Source organism: Anomaloglossus baeobatrachus, chromosome 7, assembly GCF_048569485.1.
Source record: "Anomaloglossus baeobatrachus isolate aAnoBae1 chromosome 7, aAnoBae1.hap1, whole genome shotgun sequence".
Classification (NCBI taxonomy): domain Eukaryota; kingdom Metazoa; phylum Chordata; class Amphibia; order Anura; family Aromobatidae; genus Anomaloglossus; species Anomaloglossus baeobatrachus.
In genome coordinates, this window is record NC_134359.1 from 236,996,904 (window position 1) to 237,018,173 (window position 21,270).

The 21,270-nt window shown below is 43.7% G+C and overlaps 2 protein-coding genes and 2 long non-coding RNA genes across 5 annotated transcripts in view; 2 read left to right on the forward strand and 2 right to left on the reverse strand.

Moving 5' to 3' along the window:
- LOC142245333 (E3 ubiquitin/ISG15 ligase TRIM25-like) overlaps positions 1 to 10,749 on the forward strand; it is a 56,240-nt gene extending 45,491 nt beyond the window's left edge. The window contains exons 2-3 of the transcript XR_012724765.1: positions 9,462 to 10,245; positions 10,331 to 10,749. The gene's annotated coding sequence lies outside the window, so the exon portion shown is untranslated. The remainder of the gene's footprint in view (positions 1 to 9,461; positions 10,246 to 10,330) is intronic.
- Positions 1 to 21,270, reverse strand: part of BMERB1 (bMERB domain containing 1) — a 251,038-nt gene that overhangs the window by 128,797 nt on the left and 100,971 nt on the right. The window lies entirely within an intron of this gene.
- Positions 3,580 to 8,964, reverse strand: LOC142246110 (uncharacterized). Of its 2 annotated transcripts, none has more exons than XR_012724875.1 (3): positions 8,568 to 8,964; positions 4,875 to 5,658; positions 3,580 to 3,998 (listed from the first exon to the last, which is right to left on the reverse strand). It is a non-coding gene; the product is annotated as an uncharacterized LOC142246110 (long non-coding RNA). The 2 variants fall into 2 exon arrangements; XR_012724876.1 differs by lacking the exon at positions 3,580 to 3,998 and adding an exon at positions 4,714 to 4,791.
- Positions 11,304 to 16,401, forward strand: LOC142246111 (uncharacterized). Its single transcript, XR_012724877.1, has 3 exons — positions 11,304 to 11,700; positions 14,338 to 15,121; positions 15,205 to 16,401. It is a non-coding gene; the product is annotated as an uncharacterized LOC142246111 (long non-coding RNA).

A 21,270-nucleotide genomic window follows, 5' to 3' on the forward strand; every position in this document is an offset into this window, starting at 1 on the left:
GACACCGCTTCGCGCGCTTTTCTTGGACAAGGGGGCGGGGCTTCTCTTCGCGCCCTTTCTTCTTTCACGCCCCCCTTCTTCCCGCTCTCAGCTGCGCTAATGGCGGCGGTTTCTCAGTAAAGTACACAGTCTGTCACACGGTTCTTCAGGCGCACAGTACCCGGTTAGACCGGGCACGAAATCCTGTTCGTGACGCCAAAAGTTGACTCGCCCACCCCAGGGCTATGGGACACCCGGTGCCGGGCCGGACTAGTCCGGTGGTAGTCAGTGGTGGCTGGGCCCGGCTCCGTGGCCCTGGTGGGTGTCAGTTGTAAATATGGCTTGTTTGAAAGTGGTTGTGTTCGTGACGCCACCTGTGGTATGCGGCTAATAAGCCGCCGCTGCTGTGTGAGGCCACCGGGATGATGTGATGGCAGCTATGGTGGTACTGCTCCCCACAGGTGGAGCAATGCCCGGGGCACAGTTGGTGCTTGTAAGTGTCTATGCAGATGGAATAACAGAGACGAGTCCAAAGGTGCAGTTCCAGTTCTTTTACTCACAGTTTCCGTCACAGTTGCAGGGACCCTCAGACTGCTGGGACCACTGTCAGGGACCTCCGTCAGTTCTGGATGATTCAGAGCGTGAAATCCGGTTCCCTCTCTTTAGTGTCACTTTTTCTGCTGTCTTCACTAGCCTTGCCTTAGGTAGATGGACTTGGCTTGGCCTCCATTACAGCCTCCAGGCTGGGGGGTCACCTGTCGGCTGATTTCCCCTTTTCTGAAGATCTGCTCTGGGTTCTGGCCCTGGGAGCTTGCAATTCCCTGGGCCTCGGTTTTTACTGTCTGGAGACTGTCTTTTCACTCCTTCAGTGTCTAGGGACCGTCCCCCTGTCGCAGCTAGTCGCTCCACCGATGTCACTGTGGAACGGGCCACCGCAGCCTGCAGCTACCCGTAGCGCCTCTGGGCCCTCGGCAGCGGTACCCAACAAGGACTGCTCGTGGCACCTCACAGGACTACCCGTGGCCCTGCGACTCCTTCTTCTCTTCTCGTCCTACATGCTCACTCCTCACTCTCCCACTCCCTGAGCGAACTGCCACTAACTTGCCCTTCCTTTCTCTATCTGCTCTCTGTGGCTCCTCCCACCTCCCCAGTTGCTAAGCTACCACCCTATGGGAGCAGGGATGGGTCTTACAGCCCCTCTCAGCATGCAGCATGGGAGGGTTGCCTGCCACTTTCCCTGGTCCTGTGTGTCCCTAGCAATGGGTGTAGTGTGAATTTACCAGGAAACCGGAGTTCACTCTCTTCCTCTCCCAGAATAGGGCATCACACCGCAGATGGGGTGCAATGACCTGTGGCGACGGAAGCCTCAGGGGCGCCACACATACATACATACACACCACTCTGCTACATACAGACAGACACACACAGCTCTACTGCATACATACATACATACATACACACACAACTCTGCTGCACATATAGACACACACGCGACTCCTGGGGGCCCGCAAACGCAGCTCCTAAGGTTCCGCACACGCGGCTCCAGGGGGCCCGCATACGTGGCTCCTGGGGGCCCGCACACGCGGCTCCTGGGGGGAAAAGCCCATGCAGCTCACTGGGGCCCATAAACCGGGTGGCTGAGAGGGAGTATACAGGTCGAGGGGGGGAGGGGGGTAGCACTTACCGCTCGGTCACGGAGGAGAGGGGGCCCACACAGCACCGGAGGTCGCAGGCTGGCACTGCGCCTCCTTCATCTGTGGGACTGAGCAGGCCGCGCGGTAGCTCTGCCCACAGATGAAGCTCAAACCAGGAGGATGCTGTGGTCTTAAAGGGACGGCAGCCACAGTTTCCTGCCGAGGGCTGCAGACCCCGGAACTCGGCCCGGGGGCAGCAGAACTGAAGGCGAGTGGCCAAAATGCCGCCCCACTGACACGTGCCGCCCGGGGCGGACCGCCCCCTCCGCCCCCCCTTTGCTACGCCACTGGTTAAGCCTAATGGTGGAGATGTCTGAGTCCCGTGCCTGGCTATTCTCCTGATCAGAATTAATCTGTTCTCTCTACAGGAGAAGAAAAGGGGAGAAGCGTATTGGCAATGCAGATTTAGTCAGAAAGGGAAAAAATAAACCTCATACACACTGCAAACTGACAGGAACAAACATTAAGTCACTAAGGAGAAAAGCAAGAGAAGTAAGATAGCAACAAAAGGAGAAGTGGTAACACCACAACCACTCACAGCAATAAAGTTCTACAACCACCAGTAAGTCTGGATCACACCACCTCTCCAGACCAGTATAGACTAGCTATAACTGGCATTAACGGAATTGTCTAGCCAAAAAAATAAATGTGGGGAGCAAATGTGAGTGTTCAAAGGAGATTAATAAGCAACCCAGCAGGAATTAACTCTTGCTAGCCTGTCTTTGAACCACAAGCATGTAAGCCTGTGAGTCGAAACCTAAAGGCTGCTTTACATGTGTCGATTTCTCGTGCTATCGCATTTCCGATCGCACCCGCCCCCATCATTTCTGCGGCACGGGCAATTTCTTTATTTACCTTCCACACGACCTTGCTGTGGGCGGCGAACATTCACTTCCTGAAGGGGGAGGGACTTTCAGCGTCACAGCGACGTCACACAGTGGCCGGCCAATAGAAGCGGAGGGGCGGAGATGAGCGGGACGTAAACATCCCGCCCACCTCCTTCCTTCAGCATTGCCAGCGGGACGCCGGTAAGCTGCAGTTCATCGTTCCCGGGGTGTCACACGGAGCGATGTGTGCTGCCACGGGAACGATGAACAACAGGACGTTCGATTTTTTGAAAATGAGCGACGTGTCAAAGATGAACGAGAAGGTGAGTATTTCTGCTCGTTCATAGCTGTCACACGCTATGATATCACTAACGATGCCGGATGTGCGTTACTTACAACGTGACCCCGCCGACATCTCGTTAGATATATCGTAGCGTGTAACGCCCGCTTTAGTCTCTCTGCGCTCATGACAAACATCAGAGAAGTTAGCAGACAGAGTGCCAGACTCTGTAGTCTCCAGAGATCCTGACGCTGCCATAACACTTGGAGATGCCTGCAAAAATCTCCTTCTGACAGATTGGTATGGAGACCACATGGGCAACTCAAGGAGGGGTTCTTCATGAGGGAACATCACACCAGTTCAATTTTCGGGATCATGGTATGGAGTGGTATAGTGTAAAGCAGCATGAACCCTCTAGTTTTCATTCCAGATGCACTAACAGATAAGCAATACATTGATTTGGTTGTGGAACCAGTTATAAAGCCATTTCTCCAAAGTGTCCCAGGAGTTATTTTGCAACACAACAACGCAAGGCCAAATGTTGCACGTGCTATTGTGAGCAGCCTGCATTGCCCAATGGTACTACCATGGCCTGCAAAGCCTCCGGACTTGTCTCACATTGAGGTAAGATAAACCTGGCTCACTTTATCAGGTGGGTGCACGGAGAAAAAAATAGTCGAGTAAATACAAAAACCCCGGCACACTCCAAGAATAAGAAGAAAATCTTGATTTTTGTGATATAAAAATTTTTTATTTGACTTGTGTTAGAAAAGTCCGACGTTTCAACCTTAACTCAGGTTTTTATCAAGGACATTCTGGTAAATAAATCATAACAGAAAAGAAAAATATTAGTTTACACGTTGTACAACAGCATTGTGTTCACATGATTACACTTCCATACATAATCCATTCAGTGAAAAAACACGAAATCCGTGTATCTTAGACAAGATATTCAAGTTTGTCATGATCAGAAACCACAAGTTAAATATCATATTAAGAGAATTACATAACCTAGTGTTATAAATCTCAATACAACAATACATTTTCAAAAAAAGAAAAAATAGAAAAATTGAAAAACAAATCAGAAGAGACATACTCCATAGAAAGACAAAGAACAATATCATCATGTCACCCACCTAAAATACAGTCATTAATTGAGATTATTTGCTAGGCAACGGAAGTTGCATCAAAGTACCAACAGCATATGAGGTGGTATACCTGAGAGACACAAAATAATGTCAGAAAACAAACAATTTTGTTCAATAAAGACAGAACATAAAGAAATTTTTTTAAAAAAACACAGAACACTGGGAGGTACGGGGACCAGGAGGGAACCCAGAAGCTCCCAAGGCACCAATTAAATATCTACCTTGCAGTACTGTATATTGGAGAATAGGACGAAAAAAGGGTCCAGGAAGGATTAGATTGGCTCTTTATCTATCTGAATAGAAGAAAGCTATTCTCATAATCACATCATTAATATCAATAAATGTGGATATAATAATTCAAAGCTCTCGCATATAATCTTTCCAGTACCTTATATCAAGCTTTGAAGCTTAGAGGATGTAGATTTTGGCAAAAGGAAAGTATATGAGAGCGTTATAAGTGCTTGCTGAAACACTATCAAAGCTCATGTAGAGGTCTATGGGATAAATAGATGATCCATGTTACAAAGAACACTTCAAAAAAGTGCAGCTATAGTGAAGTGACATATTGACTTACTTCGATTGGATCAAGGTGAAGTGAGGACGCTATGCCTGTAGAGACTCTACTGAATAGTACAAAATTGCAATCTACCTATTCCACCTAGGAAAAAATGAACGCATAGCTCAGGGAGTAAGTGTAACACCAGCTGTACCAGGGCCAAAATTTTTTGGAAATCAGGGATACCAATACTAACATCCACTATTCAGTACCTTATATCAGGATGTGGGATGAGATATCCAACAAGGGGAAATAAGTGAAGGCGCTAAATATGCATACTGAGCCACTCCCCAGGCCCTTCAAGAGTCTGTCGGAATAGATTAGATAATACATGTTACAGGGATAACAAACAAACAGGTGCAACATTAGTCGGATGGCACATTGACTTACTTTGATTAGAAAAAAATGAGATGCAAGGTGCTCTGGCTGCAGAAAATATGATTAGAGCAATGCAAGGGTGCCACTACATGTTCCACCTAGGAGTAACACAATTAAGTGATTCAAATAAAGAAATATCGCACTGGCATTTACCAAGCCCAAGGCCAAACAACTGATTATACAATCAGTCAAAGCTGATACCAGTTCTCAGGACCGATAGGGGTCCATGTGACCAAACAGCCAAAATACACGAGTCATGAGTCCTGGAGTAATAAACAGCAGACTAGATCCTTTACATACCTTCAGTGGTGATTCAGGGTGTCTCATCTATGGGTGGGGAGTGCAGGCCTACATGTGCCGGACTTATTTATGCCGTGGCGGAGGGGAGCGTCCACTTCCCATTTCCTGGGAGTGGAACGCAGCGATCCGGGCGATGAGACGCAAACCGCGCATGCGCAGAGAGCGCCATCGTCAGGCGCATGCGCGGTGCGCGGCAGACCGACCGGATGCATAGAGAAAGGTGGAGGAGTGAAGAGTGCACATTTCCTGTTTCCGGATTATGGAACGCACTGCTCGGTGAGACGCACGCCGCGCATGCGTAATGCACACCATTGTGCAGCGCATGCGCGGTACACGGCAGACGGACCAGAAGCGAAGGAGTGATTGCCAGTGACTCAGTGATGACGATAGGTTAGCAGTCAATAGTGTCCTGTAGTGATGCTGGCAAGGAGTGTGTACGGTGACATTGCCAGTCATGGTGCCTGATACAGATTATTATTCAGGTGACAAGTGGAGCCTGGAAAAGAGAAAAAGACTTTTAAGTAAAAAGGTTAGGATAAAATGGAATTAATATAAAAAAAAATTGCATGTAGATATTCACAAAGGTGCCTACAGGGAAAATGAGCAGGTATACTGAAAATCATGCAATTAAACACACAGGAGGACATAATGGATATACATAAAATATATATAATATAGACTATGAGCATCATAGTGACCTATAATGAATCAATGCAATAAACCAAATTGTGGCATATGTGTGAGAAAAGGAGATTAAGGAAACAAAAAGATGCTCAATCAGTATGTTTAAAAGGAAACACAAGCATACAGTATATGATCAAAAAATGCTACAAAAACAAAATCAGATCCGACCAGAAATCTAAATAGCGACCTCATACTCCCTGTTAAGACCACTAGGCTCTAGAGTTTTTAATGTATGAATCCAATACGCCTCTTTTTCTTTGAGGATGCGTATCCTGTCACCTCCCCTACGCATAGGGGGCACATGTTCTATTATCTGATATTTCAGTTGGGCAATAGTGTGTCCTAATGTGATAAAATGATGGGGTACCGGGAGAAGGGTCTGTTTACATCTTATCGTAGATTTGTGTTTACTGATTCTGTCTCGGATATGTTGGGTAGTTTCCCCAACATATCCGAGACCACAGGGACATTTTATTAGATACACGACGAAAGATGATTCACACGTAAAAAAACCTCTAATAGGGAACACCCGTCCTGACAATGGATGGGTAAATGTGTCACCTTTGGTCAAATTGTTGCATTGAATGCAATGAAAACAGGGAAAATTACCCTTCTTTGGCGTGCCCAGAAATGTCTGGCGAAGAACTCCTTTTTGTGAGCCTACATCAGCTCTAACCAAATTATCTTTAAGATTCCGTAGGGCGGCACGGTGGCTCAGTGGTTAGCACTGCAGTCTTGCAGCGCTGGGGTCCTGGGTTCAAATCCCACCAAGGACACCATCTGCAAGGAGTTTGTATGTTCTCCCCGTGTTTGCGTGGGTTTCCTCCGGGTACTCCGGTTTCCTCCCACACTCCAAAGACATACAGATAGGGACTCTAGATTGTGAGCCCCAATGGGGACAGTGTTTACAATGTATGTAAAGCGCTGTGGAATTAATAGCGCTATATAAATGAATAAAATTATTATTATTATTATTCCGTGATCTCTTATTACAAAAGAGAGGTGGTTCGGAGAACTCTTTTATCATGGGATACGCCTTATGTAAGAGTGGCCAATGTCTAAAAATGATACTTCTGACCAAAGGTGAGAACGGATGATATGTGTTGACACATGGTATCCTGACCGAACCCTGTGTAATATTTACCCGACGACTGTTATTGGATCTGGCAACATCCTCAGGATAGCCCCTGTTTAGAAATTTTCTAGTCATCTCATTGGATCTGATATTAAGTGTATCCGGATCGGAGACTATTCTTTCTACCCTTTTATGCTGAGAAATGGGTAAACCGTATTTCGTGTGTTTCGGATGACAGCTAGAAAAGTGGAGAAGATTATTCCTATCTGTAGGTTTTACGTAAAGGTCTGTTTTTATGGATCCATCGTCCATGAGGATAACCAGGGTATCAAGGAAATTAATCCGACACAAATCCGAATGAACCGTAAAGTTAAGGCCCGCTCTACAAGAATTGATTTCATGAAAGAATTGGTTCAATGAGCTCATACTACCATTCCAGATCGTAAAAATATCGTCTATGTATCTGTACCAAACTATGGCGTGATTGGTCCATAAGGGATGACTGTAGATGGACGTTTCTTCGAAGTGCGCCATGTAAATATTTGCGTAGGGAGGTGCTAGGTTCGATCCCATAGCTGTGCCTTTTGTCTGTAGGAAAAATTGATCCTGGAATAGGAAAAAGTTGTTTTCCAGGACCAATTGAAGAAGTTCCCTGCAGAAAAGTTTCTGATTCATTGATAAAGCACCAAATTCTCCCAGGAACCAGTCTACCGCTGAAAGACCGTCCTGATGTTTAATGCTAGTATATAGACTATTTACGTCAAATGTGACAAGAAGGCTGCCTGATGGAATACGCTCTAAGTGATTGAGATGAGACAGAAAGTCTGAAGTATCTTTCAAAAAGGATTTGATATTGGAAAGCATAGGAGTTAGAATTTTTTCGACAGTAATAGCTAGGGGGGAAAGGACAGAGTCTGTCGAGGCCACAATTGGACGACCTGGTGGCTGCTGTAGGTTCTTGTGAATCTTAGGAAGAATGTATATAACTGGCGTAATGGGATGTTTTTTGATGAGATATTCTGATAATTTCTCATCAATTGTTCCATTGTGTAAATATCCATCGACTAAGCGTCTGATGAGAGATTCTATATGGGGTGTGGGATCCCTGGGAATAGGTTGATACGTGTCCTTATCTGCCAATTGGCGCAGTATTTCTTGAATGTAATATGTCCTATCCATCACCACAATGGCCCCTCCTTTATCCGCCGGTTTAATAATGATACGTGAATTCTTTTTAAGATCCTGAATAGCCCTGATTTCCTCTGCCGAAATGTTGTGTTTGATCTTAAGTTTGCCTTCCTCAATTGATCTAATGGTTGTGTCGATATCCTTTGTTACCAATGAAATATATGTTTCAATTGGATGGTGACTTCTAGGAGGATTAAAGGAACTAGGATTCCTCAGGTTCAACTGTCTCAATTGAAACATACCCTCATGTGGTACAGTCGTGGATTGAGACAATGTTGTATTATCCACACCAAAATGTGCCTTTAATCTAATTGTTCTAAAGAACCTTCTCAATTCTTGATCAAGCTGAAAAGAATTGAAAGTAGGTGTGGGGCAAAAGGATAAACCTTTTTGGAGAACCTGTGACTCAATCGCAGACAAATTATAAGTGGATATATTATAAACTAGGTTTGTTGTACCTGCGATCGTGTCTGGATCTGATAAGGTGTCGTGGTTCCTAGGTTTCCTCTTACTGCGGCGCGTCTTCCTCGCTGTTCTTGTCTTTGACCTAAAAAACGAGTCTGGCGGTTGGAATAACGATCACCGTCTGAGCTGGATGAGGAAGGATATCGACTGTATGTAGTGGATCGTCTTGGAGTATCATCCACAAACTTCCACCGGTAAACACGCTCCTTCGAGTAGTCCTCTTGGTCACGTAAAAATTTGGTTCTTTTCCTTTCCTGAAGTACTTTCTTGTATTCTGTAACGGTCTCTTTGGACTTGGCTTTAATCCTCTCCCAGTCAGGACCAGGAACGGTATGAGCCAACTGTTCCTCAATGGATCGTACTTTCGTGCCCAACTCCTCAATTTCTCTTTGTAGATATTCGATGGTTAAGATGATGATGTCCATAGAGCATTTATTAACAATGCTCTCAAATTTACTACAATATTCGGAATTATCAGAAAAAAGGGTGGGTCTGAGGGATACCCTTAATCCCCTAGGTATCCTCTGTACCTTGTGATATTCTGCTAACGTGGCGCAGTGCAGTTCTAGTGCCGTCTGCTTCTTCAGTTCTCTCTCATAGTCCCTTGATCGCACCTCCTCAGTGGGGACCGATAGAAAGGCATTAGGTATATTGACCTTAGACAAAATGCTTGTCACTTCTTCGTTGTTATAGGAAAAAGTTGAGAAAGACATATGGATTCAAAATATATCCATTATGTCCTCCTGTGTGTTTAATTGCATGATTTTCAGTATACCTGCTCATTTTCCCTGTAGGCACCTTTGTGAATATCTACATGCAATTTTTTTTTTATATTAATTCCATTTTATCCTAACCTTTTTACTTAAAAGTCTTTTTCTCTTTTCCAGGCTCCACTTGTCACCTGAATAATAATCTGTATCAGGCACCATGACTGGCAATGTCACCGTACACACTCCTTGCCAGCATCACTACAGGACACTATTGACTGCTAACCTATCGTCATCACTGAGTCACTGGCAATCACTCCTTCGCTTCTGGTCCGTCTGCCGTGTACCGCGCATGCGCTGCACAATGGTGTGCATTACGCATGCGCGGCGTGCGTCTCACCGAGCAGTGCGTTCCATAATCCGGAAACAGGAAATGTGCACTCTTCACTCCTCCACCTTTCTCTATGCATCCGGTCGGTCTGCCGCGCACCGCGCATGCGCCTGACGATGGCGCTCTCTGCGCATGCGCGGTTTGCGTCTCATCGCCCGGATCGCTGCGTTCCACTCCCAGGAAATGGGAAGTGGACGCTCCCCTCCGCCACGGCATAAATAAGTCCGGCACATGTAGGCCTGCACTCCCCACCCATAGATGAGACACCCTGAATCACCACTGAAGGTATGTAAAGGATCTAGTCTGCTGTTTATTACTCCAGGACTCATGACTCGTGTATTTTGGCTGTTTGGTCACATGGACCCCTATCGGTCCTGAGAACTGGTATCAGCTTTGACTGATTGTATAATCAGTTGTTTGGCCTTGGGCTTGGTAAATGCCAGTGCGATATTTCTTTATTTGAATCACTTAATTGTGTTACTCCTAGGTGGAACATGTAGTGGCACCCTTGCATTGCTCTAATCATATTTTCTGCAGCCAGAGCACCTTGCATCTCATTTTTTTCTAATCAAAGTAAGTCAATGTGCCATCCGACTAATGTTGCACCTGTTTGTTTGTTATTATTGTTTGTTTTCTGACATTATTTTGTGTCTCTCAGGTATACCACCTCATATGCTGTTGGTACTTTGATGCAACTTCCGTTGCCTAGCAAATAATCTCAATTAATGACTGTATTTTAGGTGGGTGACATGATGATATTGTTCTTTGTCTTTCTATGGAGTATGTCTCTTCTGATTTGTTTTTCAATTTTTCTATTTTTTCTTTTTTTGAAAATGTATTGTTGTATTGAGATTTATAACACTAGGTTATGTAATTCTCTTAATATGATATTTAACTTGTGGTTTCTGATCATGACAAACTTGAATATCTTGTCTAAGATACACGGATTTCGTGTTTTTTCACTGAATGGATTATGTATGGAAGTGTAATCATGTGAACACAATGCTGTTGTACAACGTGTAAACTAATATTTTTCTTTTCTGTTATGATTTATTTACCAGAATGTCCTTGATAAAAACCTGAGTTAAGGTTGAAACGTCGGACTTTTCTAACACAAGTCAAATAAAAAATTTTTATATCACAAAAATCAAGATTTTCTTCTTATTCTTGGAGTGTGCCGGGGTTTTTGTATTTACTCGACTATTTTTTTCTCCGTGCACCCACCTGATAAAGTGAGCCAGGTTTATCTTACCTGTATTGACTATTTTTTCACCTGAGCTCCTTGGAAACTCTACATTTTGAATCCATATGTCTTTCTCAACTTTTTCCTATAACAACGAAGAAGTGACAAGCATTTTGTCTAAGGTCAATATACCTAATGCCTTTCTATCGGTCCCCACTGAGGAGGTGCGATCAAGGGACTATGAGAGAGAACTGAAGAAGCAGACGGCACTAGAACTGCACTGCGCCACGTTAGCAGAATATCACAAGGTACAGAGGATACCTAGGGGATTAAGGGTATCCCTCAGACCCACCCTTTTTTCTGATAATTCCGAATATTGTAGTAAATTTGAGAGCATTGTTAATAAATGCTCTATGGACATCATCATCTTAACCATCGAATATCTACAAAGAGAAATTGAGGAGTTGGGCACGAAAGTACGATCCATTGAGGAACAGTTGGCTCATACCGTTCCTGGTCCTGACTGGGAGAGGATTAAAGCCAAGTCCAAAGAGACCGTTACAGAATACAAGAAAGTACTTCAGGAAAGGAAAAGAACCAAATTTTTACGTGACCAAGAGGACTACTCGAAGGAGCGTGTTTACCGGTGGAAGTTTGTGGATGATACTCCAAGACGATCCACTACATACAGTCGATATCCTTCCTCATCCAGCTCAGACGGTGATCGTTATTCCAACCGCCAGACTCGTTTTTTAGGTCAAAGACAAGAACAGCGAGGAAGACGCGCCGCAGTAAGAGGAAACCTAGGAACCACGACACCTTATCAGATCCAGACACGATCGCAGGTACAACAAACCTAGTTTATAATATATCCACTTATAATTTGTCTGCGATTGAGTCACAGGTTCTCCAAAAAGGTTTATCCTTTTGCCCCACACCTACTTTCAATTCTTTTCAGCTTGATCAAGAATTGAGAAGGTTCTTTAGAACAATTAGATTAAAGGCACATTTTGGTGTGGATAATACAACATTGTCTCAATCCACGACTGTACCACATGAGGGTATGTTTCAATTGAGACAGTTGAACCTGAGGAATCCTAGTTCCTTTAATCCTCCTAGAAGTCACCATCCAATTGAAACATATATTTCATTGGTAACAAAGGATATCGACACAACCATTAGATCAATTGAGGAAGGCAAACTTAAGATCAAACACAACATTTCGGCAGAGGAAAGCAGGGCTATTCAGGATCTTAAAAAGAATTCACGTATCATTATTAAACCGGCGGATAAAGGAGGGGCCATTGTGGTGATGGATAGGACATATTACATTCAAGAAATACTGCGCCAATTGGCAGATAAGGACACGTATCAACCTATTCCCAGGGATCCCACACCCCATATAGAATCTCTCATCAGACGCTTAGTCGATGGATATTTACACAATGGAACAATTGATGAGAAATTATCAGAATATCTCATCAAAAAACATCCCATTACGCCAGTTATATACATTCTTCCTAAGATTCACAAGAACCTACAGCAGCCACCAGGTCGTCCAATTGTGGCCTCGACAGACTCTGTCCTTTCCCCCCTAGCTATTACTGTCGAAAAAATTCTAACTCCTATGCTTTCCAATATCAAATCCTTTTTGAAAGATACTTCAGACTTTCTGTCTCATCTCAATCACTTAGAGCGTATTCCATCAGGCAGCCTTCTTGTCACATTTGACGTAAATAGTCTATATACTAGCATTAAACATCAGGACGGTCTTTCAGCGGTAGACTGGTTCCTGGGAGAATTTGGTGCTTTATCAATGAATCAGAAACTTTTCTGCAGGGAACTTCTTCAATTGGTCCTGGAAAACAACTTTTTCCTATTCCAGGATCAATTTTTCCTACAGACAAAAGGCACAGCTATGGGATCGAACCTAGCACCTCCCTACGCAAATATTTACATGGCGCACTTCGAAGAAACGTCCATCTACAGTCATCCCTTATGGACCAATCACGCCATAGTTTGGTACAGATACATAGACGATATTTTTACGATCTGGAATGGTAGTATGAGCTCATTGAACCAATTCTTTCATGAAATCAATTCTTGTAGAGCGGGCCTTAACTTTACGGTTCATTCGGATTTGTGTCGGATTAATTTCCTTGATACCCTGGTTATCCTCATGGACGATGGATCCATAAAAACAGACCTTTACGTAAAACCTACAGATAGGAATAATCTTCTCCACTTTTCTAGCTGTCATCCGAAACACACGAAATACGGTTTACCCATTTCTCAGCATAAAAGGGTAGAAAGAATAGTCTCCGATCCGGATACACTTAATATCAGATCCAATGAGATGACTAGAAAATTTCTAAACAGGGGCTATCCTGAGGATGTTGCCAGATCCAATAACAGTCGTCGGGTAAATATTACACAGGGTTCGGTCAGGATACCATGTGTCAACACATATCATCCGTTCTCACCTTTGGTCAGAAGTATCATTTTTAGACATTGGCCACTCTTACATAAGGCGTATCCCATGATAAAAGAGTTCTCCGAACCACCTCTCTTTTGTAATAAGAGATCACGGAATCTTAAAGATAATTTGGTTAGAGCTGATGTAGGCTCACAAAAAGGAGTTCTTCGCCAGACATTTCTGGGCACGCCAAAGAAGGGTAATTTTCCCTGTTTTCATTGCATTCAATGCAACAATTTGACCAAAGGTGACACATTTACCCATCCATTGTCAGGACGGGTGTTCCCTATTAGAGGTTTTTTTACGTGTGAATCATCTTTCGTCGTGTATCTAATAAAATGTCCCTGTGGTCTCGGATATGTTGGGGAAACTACCCAACATATCCGAGACAGAATCAGTAAACACAAATCTACGATAAGATGTAAACAGACCCTTCTCCCGGTACCCCATCATTTTATCACATTAGGACACACTATTGCCCAACTGAAATATCAGATAATAGAACATGTGCCCCCTATGCGTAGGGGAGGTGACAGGATACGCATCCTCAAAGAAAAAGAGGCGTATTGGATTCATACATTAAAAACTCTAGAGCCTAGTGGTCTTAACAGGGAGTATGAGGTCGCTATTTAGATTTCTGGTCGGATCTGATTTTGTTTTTGTAGCATTTTTTGATCATATACTGTATGCTTGTGTTTCCTTTTAAACATACTGATTGAGCATCTTTTTGTGACCTGCATCATCCTTAATCTCCTTTTCTCACACATATGCCACAATTTGGTTTATTGCATTGATTCATTATAGGTCACTATGATGCTCATAGTCTATATTATATATATTTTATGTATATCCATTATGTCCTCCTGTGTGTTTAATTGCATGATTTTCAGTATACCTGCTCATTTTCCCTGTAGGCACCTTTGTGAATATCTACATGCAATTTTTTTTTATATTAATTCCATTTTATCCTAACCTTTTTACTTAAAAGTCTTTTTCTCTTTTCCAGGCTCCACTTGTCACCTGAATAATAATCTGTATCAGGCACCATGACTGGCAATGTCACCGTACACACTCCTTGCCAGCATCACTACAGGACACTATTGACTGCTAACCTATCGTCATCACTGAGTCACTGGCAATCACTCCTTCGCTTCTGGTCCGTCTGCCGTGTACCGCGCATGCGCTGCACAATGGTGTGCATTACGCATGCGCGGCGTGCGTCTCACCGAGCAGTGCGTTCCATAATCCGGAAACAGGAAATGTGCACTCTTCACTCCTCCACCTTTCTCTATGCATCCGGTCGGTCTGCCGCGCACCGCGCATGCGCCTGACGATGGCGCTCTCTGCGCATGCGCGGTTTGCGTCTCATCGCCCGGATCGCTGCGTTCCACTCCCAGGAAATGGGAAGTGGACGCTCCCCTCCGCCACGGCATAAATAAGTCCGGCACATGTAGGCCTGCACTCCCCACCCATAGATGAGACACCCTGAATCACCACTGAAGGTATGTAAAGGATCTAGTCTGCTGTTTATTACTCCAGGACTCATGACTCGTGTATTTTGGCTGTTTGGTCACATGGACCCCTATCGGTCCTGAGAACTGGTATCAGCTTTGACTGATTGTATAATCAGTTGTTTGGCCTTGGGCTTGGTAAATGCCAGTGCGATATTTCTTTATTTGAATCACTTAATTGTGTTACTCCTAGGTGGAACATGTAGTGGCACCCTTGCATTGCTCTAATCATATTTTCTGCAGCCAGAGCACCTTGCATCTCATTTTTTTCTAATCAAAGTAAGTCAATGTGCCATCCGACTAATGTTGCACCTGTTTGTTTGTTATCCCTGTAACATGTATTATCTAATCTATTCCGACAGACTCTTGAAGGGCCTGGGGAGTGGCTCAGTATGCATATTTAGCGCCTTCACTTATTTCCCCTTGTTGGATATCTCATCCCACATCCTGATATAAGGTACTGAATAGTGGATGTTAGTATTGGTATCCCTGATTTCCAAAAATTTTGGCCCTGGTACAGCTGGTGTTACACTTACTCCCTGAGCTATGCGTTCATTTTTTCCTAGGTGGAATAGGTAGATTGCAATTTTGTACTATTCAGTAGAGTCTCTACAGGCATAGCGTCCTCACTTCACCTTGATCCAATCGAAGTAAGTCAATATGTCACTTCACTATAGCTGCACTTTTTTGAAGTGTTCTTTGTAACATGGATCATCTATTTATCCCATAGACCTCTACATGAGCTTTGATAGTGTTTCAGCAAGCACTTATAACGCTCTCATATACTTTCCTTTTGCCAAAATCTACATCCTCTAAGCTTCAAAGCTTGATATAAGGTACTGGAAAGATTATATGCGAGAGCTTTGAATTATTATATCCACATTTATTGATATTAATGATGTGATTATGAGAATAGCTTTCTTCTATTCAGATAGATAAAGAGCCAATCTAATCCTTCCTGGACCCTTTTTTCGTCCTATTCTCCAATATACAGTACTGCAAGGTAGATATTTAATTGGTGCCTTGGGAGCTTCTGGGTTCCCTCCTGGTCCCCGTACCTCCCAGTGTTCTGTGTTTTTTTAAAAAAATTTCTTTATGTTCTGTCTTTATTGAACAAAATTGTTTGTTTTCTGACATTATTTTGTGTCTCTCAGGTATACCACCTCATATGCTGTTGGTACTTTGATGCAACTTCCGTTGCCTAGCAAATAATCTCAATTAATGACTGTATTTTAGGTGGGTGACATGATGATATTGTTCTTTGTCTTTCTATGGAGTATGTCTCTTCTGATTTGTTTTTCAATTTTTCTATTTTTTCTTTTTTTGAAAATGTATTGTTGTATTGAGATTTATAACACTAGGTTATGTAATTCTCTTAATATGATATTTAACTTGTGGTTTCTGATCATGACAAACTTGAATATCTTGTCTAAGATACACGGATTTCGTGTTTTTTCACTGAATGGATTATGTATGGAAGTGTAATCATGTGAACACAATGCTGTTGTACAACGTGTAAACTAATATTTTTCTTTTCTGTTATGATTTATTTACCAGAATGTCCTTGATAAAAACCTGAGTTAAGGTTGAAACGTCGGACTTTTCTAACACAAGTCAAATAAAAAATTTTTATATCACAAAAATCAAGATTTTCTTCTTATTCTTGGAGTGTGCCGGGGTTTTTGTATTTACTTGTCTCACATTGAGGACATCTGGATTGTCATTTGTCACAAATTGTAAAGGAAGATGATTTACTTGATGATTTACGGGCCCAAAAGCATTCAGCCTGGCAGAACATTCCTCAGACAACCATTTATAGCCTCATTGATAGCACCCTAAAGGGATTTCCATGCATGGATCTCCTACTCAATACTGAATAAATTGAGCTGTTTTGAACATTTTATTTCTATTTTCTTATCATTTGCATATCCTACGATTTCCATAATTCCACATCCATTCCTTGTTGGTGTTGCAATTTCAATGTTGAGGAGTGTAACAGACGTTGAATGTTCTTCCATTAATTAGATATCTCTTCAATTAGAATAAGGATACAGCACTTCAAGCTGTCAGTTTAATAAGGCTTTTATGAAGCGTTCTGAATATTCGGTTATATTGATTGAAAGATTTCATAGTAGAAGTTAAACATAAAAAAAGGTATAAAATTCCTATAACATGAACCTATAACAGCCTAAATATGTTTATTGCCAATATCATAGCTCTGCACAGCCCTTCTTTGATTTCTCTAGTAGACATGGAACATGGAATGGAGAATTAATTTACGTCAATCTTTTATTCTAAGATTCTGGCTCCCGTTACTTCTGTCTATTTTTTGATCATTTCAGAAAATGTAATAATTGTCCTGTACAAGTTTTTCAAAACAATTATTCAGTAGGGGGAAAACATTCTCGGCAGGGGAGCTGTTTTTTGAAAAATTGCCTGACATCTAAATCATGGCAGTGAAAAATGTAGATTCAATCTCTATGACAAGCGGTAAAGGTTTCCCCAATGCTAATCTCAGCGCCTTCTGCAGAGTCTTTCTGGATGAGGATAGCTAATAATTAACACAGTGAAGTGCTGTACAATTGGTTTTGATGTCATGAATATAAGGGTGCAAGAAATGGATTGTGTTATGTACAAACCTATTGTAGAAAAAAAACCCGTGTCCCATCAGACTGGCTACTCTGTATCTTGTTGTATGGTAAATCTGAGAGGCGCTGTATTTATGAGGGTGGACCTATGGTTGTGTACTTCCCCTTCCCCCCCGAGGACACCAGTGGTTTACATGTATGGACTTGTGTTTTTATGCTATTTAGGATAAGCAATGCTAACGTATGGTATAATGTATGGGACTGTTTGTAGGTATAATAAGGTGTAGTGTAGTGCATACATGTAGGAGAGTTGGAAATGTGGAAGGAATTATAGTACATACCGGAACTTGAACAAAGGACTGGCACTCCAAATCTTCTGGAATTTTTAAGAATTTATTCCATATAAGCATACAGGCTTAAATTACGCGTTTCGGCTAATAGTGAGCCTTTTTCAAACACATCAAATCTTCTAGAATTTATAAGAATTTATTCCATATAAGCATACAGGCTTAAATTACGCGTTTCGGCTAATAGTGAGCCTTTTTCAAACACATCAAATCTTCTGGAATTTATAAGAATTTATTCCATATAAGCATACAGGCCTAAATTACGCGTTTCGGCTAATAGTGAGCCTTTTTCAAACACATCAAATCTTCTAGAATTTATAAGAATTTATTCCATATAAGCATACAGGCTTAAATTACGCGTTTCGGCTAATAGTGAGCCTTTTTCAAACACATCAAATCTTCTGGAATTTATAAGAATTTATTCCATATAAGCATACAGGCTTAAATTACGCGTTTCGGCTAATAGTGAGCCTTTTTCAAACACATCAAATCTTCTGGAATTTATAAGAATTTATTCCATATAAGCATACAGGCTTAAATTACGCGTTTCGGCTAATAGTGAGCCTTTTTCAAACACAGATGTGTTTGAAAAAGGCTCACTATTAGCCAAAATGAGTAATTTACACCTGTATGCTTATATGGAATAAATTCTTATAAATTCCAGAAGATTTGGAGTGCCAGTCCATTGTTCAAGTTATATTGTGGATGCCTTCCTCGGACATGTGCACCTTGGATTGTGTGCCCCCTGGAACCCTTTTTTCTACATATTATAGTCTATAGTAATGTTATGTTTATATAGGAAAGTAATACCAGCTGTGTAGAAATAAATGCAGGTGAAAGGTTAGGTTTGCCTAGCAAAAGGCTTCAGGATCTTGTCTTCATGGATGTAAGGGTCAACTCTTAGCCAGGTAGGGAGAGGGGGGAGTGTTAGAGTCAAGAGGAGACAAAGTTACTGGTTCAGGAGTGAGTGTCTTGAGAGTACTGGTGAAGGAAGGAGTTGCTCTATTGAAGCCGGTGTAGTGTGAAGCAAATAGCAGAGAAACAGCAATAAACCGTTAAAGGGAACCTGTTGGAGTGACAGTGGTCACATTGGCATGCAAGTCGCAGGAGACCTGTGGGAAGGAAGCCAAACATGTAGTAAGTCCAGTGTTGGCCAGTAGTGGGACCCGGTGAATTGGGGGTGCTACCCAGCTGAGAACACAAGGAGGAGTGGTGCAGCTATAAGAGCGGCCTTCATAAGGATTCACTGATGGTGGCTGTGGGTGCAGGATACTCAGAGAAACATATTGACCCATCGGTTCAGGTGCCATAGAGAAGGAGGGCTAATTTAACTTTCCTGGCTAGAAGACTAGTAAAGTACACACTTTACACAAGTAAAATGTGGTCTCAAGAGACTGCAACGATTGTGTTATACAGAAGATACCATGACGTGTGCTGCCTGCTGTATTCTGTGCTCAAGTGTTGTACCAAGTAAAGAGTCCCTCGTTGTTATCAACATGTCTGTCGTGCTTATCTGGAAGTTCCATGGACCTGGTGAGGATCATAACAGGATTGGCTTGAAGATACTCCAAATAACACCACCAACATACTGTACAGTGCTGTGCAAATTAATTAGGACAAAGCAAAAAAGCACATATTCTAAATATTTAATAATAAAATGTTATAATGCACTGTTACATACCAAGTTTAGTTAGAAATATGTCCTCCTTTAGCAGATATGAGCTTTTCAATGCGTTCTGGCATTGATTCTACCAAGTTGTTGCATAAATTCTTCAATTCTTCATCATGGAACCACACTTTTATGGCACTGTTTATCATGCGTTCTTTGGTTGTACAGTTCATTTTGCCAAGACATCTCTTCACAATGCTCCACAAATTTTCTATAGGATTTAAGGCTGGTGAATTGCCGGGCCAGTCCAGCACTTTTACTTTATTTTCTTCCAGGAATTTCTTCACACACTTGGAATTGTGGCATGGAGCCAAATCTTGTTGGAATGTCCCTTCAGATTTACGCATGAATGGCACAATAAAACATTTTAAAACGTCTATGTATTTGGATGAATTTATGATACCATCAACAGGAAATAAGCTGTACCTGTACCATTAGCTGTAAAAAAGCCCCAAAACATCTGTTTTTGAGGGTGTTTTACAGATTGTTGAATATGATCAGCTCACAATGGTTCATTTTTGCTTCTTCTAACAACACTTGCTCTGTACCCTTGAACAAAAAGATGGGTTTCATCACTGATAATTACCTTTTTCCACTGGCTAGTGTCGCGGGCGGAGGGGCCGCGCTCGCTACGCTCGGGTCCGGGGCTGCTGCTGCTCGGTGGCTCGAGCGGTGGGCTGGACCCGGGGACTCGAGCAGCGCTCCTCGCCCACGAGTGAAAAGGGGATGTTGGGTGTTTTTTTAGGAGATAGTTCGTGTTGCCACCCACGGGTCGTGGTGATAGTGGGCACCACCGCTGCTCGTGACGGGATTCCCGGGAACGATGGCGGGGAGCAGCTAGGTGTTGGTTCCCCCTCCGTGGGTAGGGGTTGGTGATCCCGGGGCCCGGTGGTGATACGGGGAGGCAGGAAGGCCGGGGTGCAGGGTTGCGGGGGGTAGCGCCAGTGGCGTAGCAAAGGGGGGGCGGAGGGGGCGGTCCGCCCCGGGCGGCACGTGTCAGGGGGGCGGCATTTTGGCCACTCGCCTTCAGTTCTGCTGCCCTCGGGCCGAGTTCCGGGGACCGGAGTCCTCAGCAGGAAACTGTGGCTGCTGTCTCTTTAAGGCATGCAGACCACAGTGTCCCTGCTGGATTGAGCTTCATCTATGGGCGGAGCTACCGCCCGGCATCCTGCTCTGTCCCACAGAGATGAAAGAGTGCCGGCCAGCAACCCCCAGCACAGCGCTGGCCTCCGGCGCTGTGTGGGCCCCCTCTCATTCGTGTCCGAGCGGTAAGTGCTCCCCCGCTTACCCCACTCGACCTGTATACTCCCTCCCAGCCACCCGGTTTATGGGCCCCAGTGAGCTGCATGGGCTTTCCCCACCTCAGGAGCTGCGTGTGCGGGCCCCCAGGAGCCGCGTGTGTCGGTGCAGGCTCAGCTCTGCTACATCTGCCCTGTGCTTGGTGCAGGCTCAGCTCTGCTACATCTGCCCTGTGCTTGGTGCATGCACAGCTCTGCTACATATGCCCTGTGCTTGTTGTAGGCTAAGCTCTGCTACATCTGCCCTGTGCTTGGTGTAGGCTCAGCTCTGCTACATCTGCCCTGTGCTTGGTGCAGGCTCAGCTCTGCTACATCTGCCTTGTGCTTGGTGCAGCCTCAGCTCTGCTACATCTGCCCTGTGTCTGGTGCAGGCTCAGCTCTGCTACATCTGCCCTGTGTCTGGTGCAGGCTCAGCTCTGCTACATCTGCCCTGTGTCTGGTGCAGGCTCAGCTCTGCTACATCTGCCCTGTGCTCGGTGCAGGCTCAGCTCTGCTACATCTGCCCTGTGTCTGGTGCAGGCTCAGC